This window comes from Sturnira hondurensis, unplaced genomic scaffold (genome assembly GCF_014824575.4).
Source record: "Sturnira hondurensis isolate 20B ecotype Veracruz unplaced genomic scaffold, ASM1482457v3 Scaffold0006413, whole genome shotgun sequence".
NCBI classification, from domain to species: Eukaryota; Metazoa; Chordata; class Mammalia; order Chiroptera; family Phyllostomidae; genus Sturnira; species Sturnira hondurensis.
In genome coordinates, this window is record NW_028079044.1 from 55,089,080 (window position 1) to 55,099,289 (window position 10,210).

A 10,210-nucleotide genomic window follows, 5' to 3' on the forward strand; every position below is an offset into this window, starting at 1 on the left:
TTAGCAGCAGTCAATGTCAGGGAGGCGAGGAAGAATCCAACCAAGATTGGTAATTAACTTTTTTTTGGGGGGGAGGGGAAATCAAACGAGCTACCTCCTAGGCATCTTCGAAGTTGACAGTTCTGCGTCACCAATCTGAAGGCCATAGGCCCTGGTCAGGAGGCAGCAGCACACTCTTTCGTGTCATAACGAGGGTCCGGGGACCACACTGCTGGTGGGGTCCTCCGAGAAAAGTGATGCCGTTTCAAATAATCTCTGTAAACAATTGGGTTTTTCCTGTTTTTAACTTTCTAAGTGTGAAATTAGTACTTCACACAAAATTACCTCCCTAAGCCTCCAGCTAAAATATAAGAAATACGGCTGGTTAACAAGGGAAGGGTTACATTATATAACGGCTACGCTTGCTTGTGTGAAGCCTATGACATTGTGACAAGACTTGTTGAAAGAGCCACCAAGTGAAAACTATCACACGAGCACATCAGCCGTGGTCTAATGGCATTGGCAGAGAGACTTATTACTGCCACACGGCCCCTAAATGATGACCCTGGAGGCGACAGAAGGGACACTTTTCTTTAGGTCAATTAGAAAAAACGAAGTCTCTTCAGTGTAGCATGCGCTGCTGCCTGTCACGCACAGCATACACCCATCGCTGGATGCAGAGTTCGTGAGGGCTGAAAACTTACAGCAATGCAGTGCCGCTGGTTTATGAAAAGGGATCACTGGGCAAAACCCACTTTCTATTCCTAAACTAATCGCATTTCTGTCACCATGGAAGACATGCCTCTGTAGCTGTCACTTTTGTGACACTGAACCATTAGAAAGACCCCTTATGTCCGAAGGGGGGAGTATGCACTTTTGTCTAGGAAGTGAATTTTGTTCAGTCAAAAATACAAACCCAGACAAAAGGCTCTTACTATAAAATATTTGCCCTCTAAGTAAGCAAATAACTTAAAATTCTGTAGGTTGTATAGTTTTAGTGGTATAAAAACTGTCGTGGCTAAATTAGTACTAAATTCAAAGCCATATGAATATTTAGCTCTATCTTTTCTGCCTTATTCTGATCTGCCTCAAAACTACAGTTTGCACCTTGAATTTTAGTTTATTAATTTACATCACCTTAAAAGACATTTCTGTTATAAAGTAAACATTGTTTCATTATTATGAACTTCAAACATTGAGATTGTAGTTTAAAAAAAAAACTTTGAGGTTGTCTATTGAATCAATGTAAGTCAACTTTCTTTCCATCAGGCAAACATCACACCACACCATGGATACCTAATGTTTTAACAGGCTTTCCATAAGTGATCCGCTGTATTTGTAATGCAAAGTAATCCCATAATGACTCTGGGAAGTTCCTGTTTCAATGTCTGCATAGCATCCGAGTTCTGTTCATGCAGTCAGTTTTTTTCATAAACAACACCTCGCTTAAGGCATGCAACCCAACACCCGTTTTGCTTTAGAAAGAGACTTTGGTGGGGGACTGGCCAGCTCTCGGGCTCAGGAGCCTGTCAGCCCCAGCCACGCTGTGAGAGCGACTAGGACATGGAGCAGACAATGGCCGCTGCAGCAAAGCCCTGGGACTACGGGGAGACAGACCCTGTCTGCTGCATCCACAGAATCAACCCCAGGCACACCACATACCTCACACCATGACCACAACCGCTCCCAAGTCACACTCGCTCAGTGTGGGTCACTGTGCCGGCTCAAAAGTGCCCAGGAGAGGAGCCCTGCTCCCCACCAGCTGGGAGGACGGTGCGGAAGGAGCCTACCACGGAGACGCAGAAAAGCTGCTTTTTGTCTTCAGTGAACATCGACACTAAAACCCATCGTCCAGAGAACAAAAAAATTAAAGCACACCCACCAACAAGGAGCAAAACAACCGGGGCTTCGCGCAGACTGCGGGGAAAGCTCTCACTGCGTGGGGAGCGGTAGCTTAGGGAAAAAATGTCGCCGGGCAGGCGGGGACCACAAACGATAGGCTCCCGGGCCTGAGGGATCTGCTCTGCTTCCGCACACAGCCCCGCACGCACGACTCCCACTCAGCCTCTCGAGACGCTTTTTTTCCACATTTTTTTTTCACGAGCTCCAAATCCCCGGCATATGACCTTCTGTTAAATAGATAAAAAAAAATTGCTTATCAGTCATGCAAATGAGGCTGAATTCATTTTCCACAACAGATGGCCTCATGGATAATGATGATGGAAGAGAGAAAATTGAATGTGTCTCACAAGGTGGCCATGGCAACCGAGAGCAGAATAATATCAATAATAAGCTCACTGCATAATAAGGTTGTCAATCCCACAAATCAAAGTCTCCAGCTAAATCAGGTATCCGCCCCAGCTAGTTACCAGGTAAATAAAATATATATACATATGTAGGTTGCATTTTACAGCGACTGTGCAGAAAGCTGGCATTTCAAGCCGTTCTGGGGAGTGTGTGTGTCTGTGTGTGTGTGTGTGTGTGTGTATGTCGGGGGCGTAGCTGGGTAATGAAACGAGATGTGACAGTTTCTCCCTTTCTTTTTCTCTCGTGTGTTCTCGGTGACGGACTTGGTTTCAGGACAGTGCTGGAGTGGCCATGTTGACGCTGGGGACGCGGCCGCGGCAGCCCCCTGCCTCCTGCCGTCCCCACACTCGCCCTGCCTGTCTGCACTGATGCCATCGCCTGCCTCGGGCGTCCACCTTGGCTCCCAGGGGGACATCCTGCAAAATGAATCAGCAGCCATCCTGAGCGGCTGATTAAAATGAAAATGGCAAGGCACATGTCTGGGCGGGGCTGGGGCTCAGCTCTGCTGCCTGTCTGGCAGGCGTGCTCGATATAGCTCTCGCTAATAATGGCTCACAGCCTCTCGTTTTTTAAAAAGGTATCGCCCTTTTTCCCCTTAGCCAGCTGGTGTTGGAGTGTGTGTTCGTGCCTGTGCGTGTGTGCACATGCGTGTGTGTGGGGGGGGGGCCAAGGAGATGGGAACGGGTGGCTACACTCCTGTCGTTTTCTGCTGCTCACATGCCGACTGCTGCCTGAGAAACCCAAGCCTGGAAAACTGGACTCGCCTCTAGCCTTCTTCCGGGGAAAGGGGCAGTGGACAAGCCTCGGGGTCACAGGGCCAGTGACACACTCGGGCTGCCCAGGAGACCTCCACAGCCTCTCTTCGCCCAGCAGGACAGTGTCCAGCCGTGCTGCAGGCAGCAGACCAGTGGGAGCCCTCCCTGCCTCGTGGGCTCACAGCAGGACCTGGGAGGCAGCCTCTGAGGAGCCTGTTCCTGTCCCCAGCACTTGCAGCCTGATCCTGGGCCCCAGATATTACGCAACCGAGAGCATCAGAATAGAAAGCTGAGGGCTGACTAATGATGCAATAACCCAACCAAATTTAATAAAAATAAATCTCTGGCTATTTTTTTTCAGAATTCTCAGCCATGGCTTTAAGATTACCCTAAAAAAAACTATACTTTTCAATACCTCTGCCAAATTTTTCAGGGCTTTGTTTTTTGTTTTTTTTTTAAAAAGGCATTCTGGAAATTAGACCATTATCATCTCATAAAAAATAGCTTAAAAGTTAAAACTGGGTTGTTGTTTTTTTCTGAATTCATTATGTTCTACTTTTCCCATACAGTTTACTATGAATTATCAACAATCTCAGTTTTATCGTTCAAGTTTCCTCTTTTCGATTCCTTTAGGTCATAGATGCAGGGTTTTTATGTGAAACTATGCACCTACGTGTTTTTGCCTTTAGTAATTCCTGTCCCTGGGAGGAGATCTCTCCCCCTGCACTGCTGCCCTGAGCTGCTGCGTGCATCTGAAATCGATGGAGCTGCCCTGATTCAGCCTCCCCCTCCCCCCTCCCCCCCTCCTCTCTCGCTCCTCCTTCCCCCTCTCTCTCTTCCACACACACACACACACACACACACACAGCCGGTGACGTCTGTGCAGCTTTCTCAGCTGATTGGGCACCACATCGGATGTTCTGTCAGCAAAGAATAGAGATCACTCACAGACACTGGAAAACACGGGAGCCTGGGTTCTCCTGCATCTGAGACACCGGTCCCGAGCTCCCCAGACAGCCCGCCATGCGGACAGGAGACAGCTCCTCAGACAACGGACTCCCCGGGGTCGAAGGGCAGCTCCCCAGTGGTGTGGCCCGGGGCTGAGCGTGCAGGACAACGGGACATCTCCATGTTGTAACGGACGAAGCGTCCCTGTGGAGAAGTCCTCAGAACAGTCTGTAGGAAGGTGTGAATGTTGAGGTCACACAGTGAGATCCAGTGCCCTGTGCAAGGCTTGGAATATACAATGTGTTATTATTTTAAAGCACTCCAGATTCACAGTTGAACATGAAGTTGAAATGGAAATATGTGTGTGTGTGCTGGACACACACGTGTGGAGCTATGTCCTGTAAGCTTCTCCGCCTCATCTGTGCTGTGCAAGCAGACAACCTCTCCACACCCTGCAGAGCGATGTCTGGTTCCCTCAGGTCACACGTTGTCCCCAGATCGCCCACCTCTCAGTACGAGATCAACAAATCTCTGAGTGCCAGTAAGCCACATTTTCAATCACATATCTATACATGCGTCTGTGTTTCTCGTGTGTGTGCACGTCTGTGACATGCACTGCACATTGGATGCAGGGTACTCACAGATGGTCATGCCCCTGCACACACGTGTGTACAAGCACACACACAGGCACAGCGCTGTCTCAGCAGCTTCCGGTGGCCTGAAGCTGCAGCTGTGTCTCCCTAACGGGGCAGGCTGCAGTGCGGCTGAGTCCGACACACGGTGTTTTCCCATGAAGGGAAGGTCCGAGGGCTCCGCTGCAGGGAGGGGCGGCCTCCTGCGCTGCCGCCAGCGCGGGTCCACCAGCCTCACAGGCTGGACGCCTGCCCCAGCATGAGCTGGGCTCCAGAGAAGACTTGGTGTTTCCCACCCACCCTCTGCCAGGGCGCAGAGCCTGAGAGGCTGGCACTGCACAGCTGCGAAGAAGAGGAAGAGGAAGGTGGGTCCGTCAAGATGCCCCATGGACAGCAGCCGGGTGGCACCTCAGCCACATTCTGCAGTTACGTCGTGGGCACACTTAGTGAACTGTGATTTCTTAATCGATGAAGCCAGGGCTCTGCGGCAGGGAACACCCTTCCGGTCGCATGGACCGGGGCACCCAAAGGCCTCGCAGGTTAACCATCTCTCTCTAGTTGGTAACTAAACCAGACAATGGAACGTTTGCCTCCGAATGGAGCTGTCCGACTCTGAATTGTTTCTCATATGCTTTTTGCTGCCCTTTAGAAGTGCACAGATCAGAGCCTTTCCGGATTAGGAAATTCATAGCTTATTCCTATTCATTAATTAGTAAGAGAAAATAAATGGGAGACGCAGACCCTCCTCAGGGGCAGACATCACCCAGGCCGATGCAGAGAGGACAAACCCGGCCCACCATCAGGGTCTTACACTGGACACTGTGTGGCTTTCACTCTCGTGGAGCGTCCGGGTCTCAGTGGCCTGCTGCCCCTGTTCCTGTGGACAGCAGGCGGGGCTCTCGGTGCAGCGGGACCGTCTGTCCGCGTCACCTCTCCGAACGCGGGTGCAGACACTGCTGTCAACACCATAGGTACTAACGGGGCCCATCGCCTGGCCTGAGATGCCACATTTCACTCCGGCAACGGGCTGGACCCCAGCTCTCTCGGCAAAGCGGGAAGTGACCGGAGTCACTTTTCTCCAGAATTGCATCTGCATCGATGGTGGGTTGGGGTGGAGCCCTAGGCTAACCCAACACAGCGATCCCCCCAGACAGGATCGCTGCGGTCAGATGGTAAACGGTCAGGACCTGGAATCCAGGCGTTGCCGAGTCTGAGCCTAGAACTATGCAGAACCAGGCAGTGGTTCTGCATAGTTCTGCCAAGCCTCCAAACACTAGGGGGGCGACATTTATGAGATGAGGGATATTTTGTTAAAATGTGAATAGCAGTGTGATGATGGGAAACCTATGTTCGTCACAGGGAATTTGCTCCAGTGAATCAAAACTTTGGTAAAGTGCTCCTACCGCAAACGGTGACAAGGAATAAGGGTCAGAAAGGAGCCCAAGGTGTCGTCACCGAGCAGAACTGGCAGTGGAGTGCACCTATGGGCAGAGGGAAGTGTGTCGTGTGACCCAAGAACTGGTCGGTCAGATCGGGTCATGACCTCGTAGGGGCTCCTGGAGTGGCCTCTGCTCGGCCCAGGGTGACGTGCTTCTGTGTGTTGACAGACCCCGGGGAGCCCAGAGCCGTAGAACCCTAAAGCATCCATGTTCAGGTTTTGTAGAGAATCTGTCCTTCGACAGAGTCGGCCTGATTTTATACAGCTGGTCATTGTGGGGCAAAAATATAAAGTGTCTCCAATGTAATTCCGAGAATTGAAGAGTTAGATGGCCAGCCAGCCAACTAAGAGAATCTGTGAAAGATATGTATCTCATCTCCAAGTTCGTAAGTTTCAGAACATGACCAGAAATTTCGTAAAAACAGAGTACTGTTCCTTTTACTGGTGGTGGCCCATCACACTCGCAAACACCCTGGCTGCCGGCAAGCCTCTCCCACTCCAGACCCCTGATCTCCCGCCTGAAGCGTCCTGCGTCTGGAGTCTCCAGGTCACGTTTTCATCCTTATGTCATCTGTCCGATAGTCTTACAACTATTCTAGCTACTTGAACAAAAGGGATTTTTATGTTTTCTAGCTTGAGATATAAGCTAATGGGTTTGAAATGATAATGTTACCGAACAGCAAATGGGGTCCCGGAGCCATCCACTGGCCCCCTCGCGGCAAAGTTGCAGAGGCGAAGGTTTGCTGATAAAGGAAAGGGGTCTTTATTTAAAAGCTTCCCAATTTGGGGGTAACAGCTTTCCACACGCACTGGTCACCTAAGCCTATCAGTGAGGCACCCGATTTCTCCCATCGTTTCCCCGTGTTAGTTTTAATTATATATTTCTACAGGGCTAGTTTACAAACTAAACGTCAGACACAAAAGTTGCACAGCGTCACAGGAATGGCAGGCTTCTGCCTCACAGCTGCCCCCTCTGGGACCCCCAGGAATAACCTGCCACCTGGGCCAGGCCAGCTGACCCTGGGCTGCGCCCGAGTTCCTTCCGTCCAGAATACCGCCCACTGGGAGACGCAGGCAGCTGCAGCTCCATCGTCCAGGTGTCCTCGGGGAGGGAGAGCCCGAGAGCCAGAGAGAACCAGAGGGCCCTACTTTTATTTCAAATCTCCTTGCCCATAATTCCATGCACTCTGGAGGCATTCGGCTTCTCAGCCAGTCCCGTCCTGGACCGATTCCCATGGCCTTGGCCAGCTCCTCCTGCAGCCCCTCCCTGCTTCTCCCAGGGACCTGGTCAGAGCTCTCCGTATCAGTAATGCCCTTGCAAATCAGGGGCTTGATACGAACATTCTGGTTGATTTTTAAGGATCCTCACTAAAGTGAACACACATATAGAGAGAGACATTTTCGACCACTTATGCTCTTTGAAATTGAACTTCCCTCTGCCGCGCTGCAAATAATGAATATCCTGCATATCTGGATCGGGTCCGTGCTGAAAACCACCAGGGAAGGTGAGTCTAGAAAAGGCGTGGTGCCGAGAAGGCGCTGGAGGTGGACAGAGGAGCAAACGCCAGGCCTTCTCGTCCGCACCACGGCGAACGTTTTCACTCCTCTCCCGTTTCCAGCACTGGAACCTGCTTCCTGCATCCGGCCCCCCCCAACTCTGAGACCCCTCAGCAGGGAGATGCTAAAATCAGCAGGCATCATTTCTCTGCTCCCCCTCCCACCTGAGATGTGGGTGCATGGCCTACGACCCCGCGTTAGGACCGCCCGTCAGATTTCTGATTGTTAGTTACCCGGAAACACACGGCCCTCCAGGGTTCTTCCACGGTGACGATGGTGGTCACAGTCTGATTGACGACCTCGTGGGAGGATGGCAGTGGCCACACTTACAGTGGCAGGGACCTAACCGGGTCGCCTCAATTGCACGGTCTGGGGTGTTGTCCCCAGTGAACTGGCCTCCGAGTCCGGAGTTTATCCTCACGGTTCCTGGTGACCAAACAATTAAACGAATGACTGGCCATGGCTGGGGGAGGCTTTTGGAGACCCCCCATGGTCCTATCGAATTGAAGAACGAAGGAACTGGGCACCTGTGATCAGAAACTGAGCTGACGGCCCCAGAAGGTCTCCAGGATCTCGCCTGATACTGGGAAGGAGTGGACTCCTGGACCCGGGGCACCTGCAGTGACAGATGTCATTGAAGCAACATTTTTTGCAGAAACATGGTGCAAGTTAACGACCCGTCCCCAGTCGGACAGTCTGGTGTACCGGAGCCATACTCACCTGGGAAGGGGAGCCCTCTTCCGTGGGGGAACCCAGAGGCCATGTGGACCCCTAGGTGAAGTGTCTCCGGGGCACGGGGTGGGGTCAGCGAGTGCAGGACACAGTGGGCGCTCAGTGAGGGGTGTGGCGGCAAGGACGGCCCTCAGCCCTCTCCTTGCGCTCTCCACTCTGGGGCCTTCTGTGAACGCCCACTACCGGTCCACAAGCCGCCTCTCTGCTTACATGAGCCGACTGGCTTCCTTTTCTTGAGCCAAAGAGCTCTGACCAATGCAGCTCTCAAACACAAAACACAAAGACATGCGTGCATGTACCCCCCACGTCTGCTCCAAGGTGGGAGCCAAGCCAGGGGCAGAGTCTCTCCAGGGTTTGTCATCAACACTTCCCCGCTGCCATGGCCCCAGCTCCTGGCTCATTTGTCCCCTGAGCAGGGCCCCCCATCACCTCACCCCTGGTGGCCCTTCTCCATCCGCACCCTGTGGCATCCCAGCTCTGAAGAGAATGGTTCTCCCAGCTGCATAGGCAAAATGCCTTCAGCTCAGGACAGGCACTGGAGGGGTCTGGAATCTAGGTGGTATCAGAAAAGAAGCCAGTCAGTTGGGTGACTCAAACACACTGGCCTCGACCGTGTCATCACCAGCCCTTTTGTGACACGGAGCCAGAAGGGACTGCGCAAGCAGGAACAGCTTCACAGCGTGTCTTTGCTGTGTGTCTCCTTTATTTGTCACCATGGGAAATTCCCGTTTATTTTTAATCCCTGCACGGCAGGAGTTCGGCTTCCCAGCCACGGACTAAGGGTGCTTTGCTCTGTCTTCTAGCTCACCCGTTCTCGAGATGTGCACAGAACACGCAAACAGCACCAGGACCCGCCCCCCGCGCCCTGGGACCCGCCAAGCCCTGGCATGAAGTCTGTGTTCTAGCGTGTTCCTAAGCAACCCATGCGCCCGGGGACGCCTGGGGACAGTGGCCCAGTGCGGTGATCTCCGGGAGGAATACAGCGCAAGCCTCACCAACAACGGTCTGGCAGCTACAGGAAACAGAAAGCAGAAGCAAGTGAACTTTAACAATTTGTTTTATTCAATCGAATATTATTATAAAATATTATTTCAGAAGGTAGTCAACAAATACTCAATGCATTATTTCACATGGGATGGATATATTAATACGGTACTTTGCATATTTTGTGTGCACTGTTAATTGTTGGGTTGACATACAATCGACACGTGATGTGGCGTTAGTCTTGTGTATAGTGTGACACGATGGCCACAAGCCTGGGTGTCCTCCCCACCACCACAGCTTCGGGGCGTCACTTCTCCTTGGCTGGGTCCTGAGGTCGGGGTGCAACCGGGAACCAGCCTGATGTCAGTGCCCAGTCACCATGTTGGCCACTGACCAGCGGACTGTCCAGGACAGGTCACCAGTTTTCTCCACTGTCTTTGCGTGAAGGCGGCAGTGCTGGAAATCGCCAGAGTCAAGCTTCGCCGGGGAAGTTCGAGACGACACAACCTGTGTGCCCAGGGAGGCCCGAGGGCAGAGGGCCAAGCACCTGAGCAAACCTAGCTGACTCGTGCCTGAAGTCACACTGTCATCAAAACACCTGGGAGTGTCTGGCTAGCAGGAAATTACAAATGTACTTGTTTATAGGCCTATAGTGCTTACATTGGGCCATGAACTTGAAATTGAATGCATTTATCCACACCAAGGATTGCAAGCAAGGTTTGAAAAATCTCATGGAATTTGCTAGGTTCCTTTAGCTGGGTCCGATATTCCAGGTGAGAGAGAGAGAACTAATGTACCAGGGACTTCACAAAACACCTCTGGTGCATTACCACCTTAAATTTGGAAGTAGGGATATTCACATATGAAGTACTATGAGC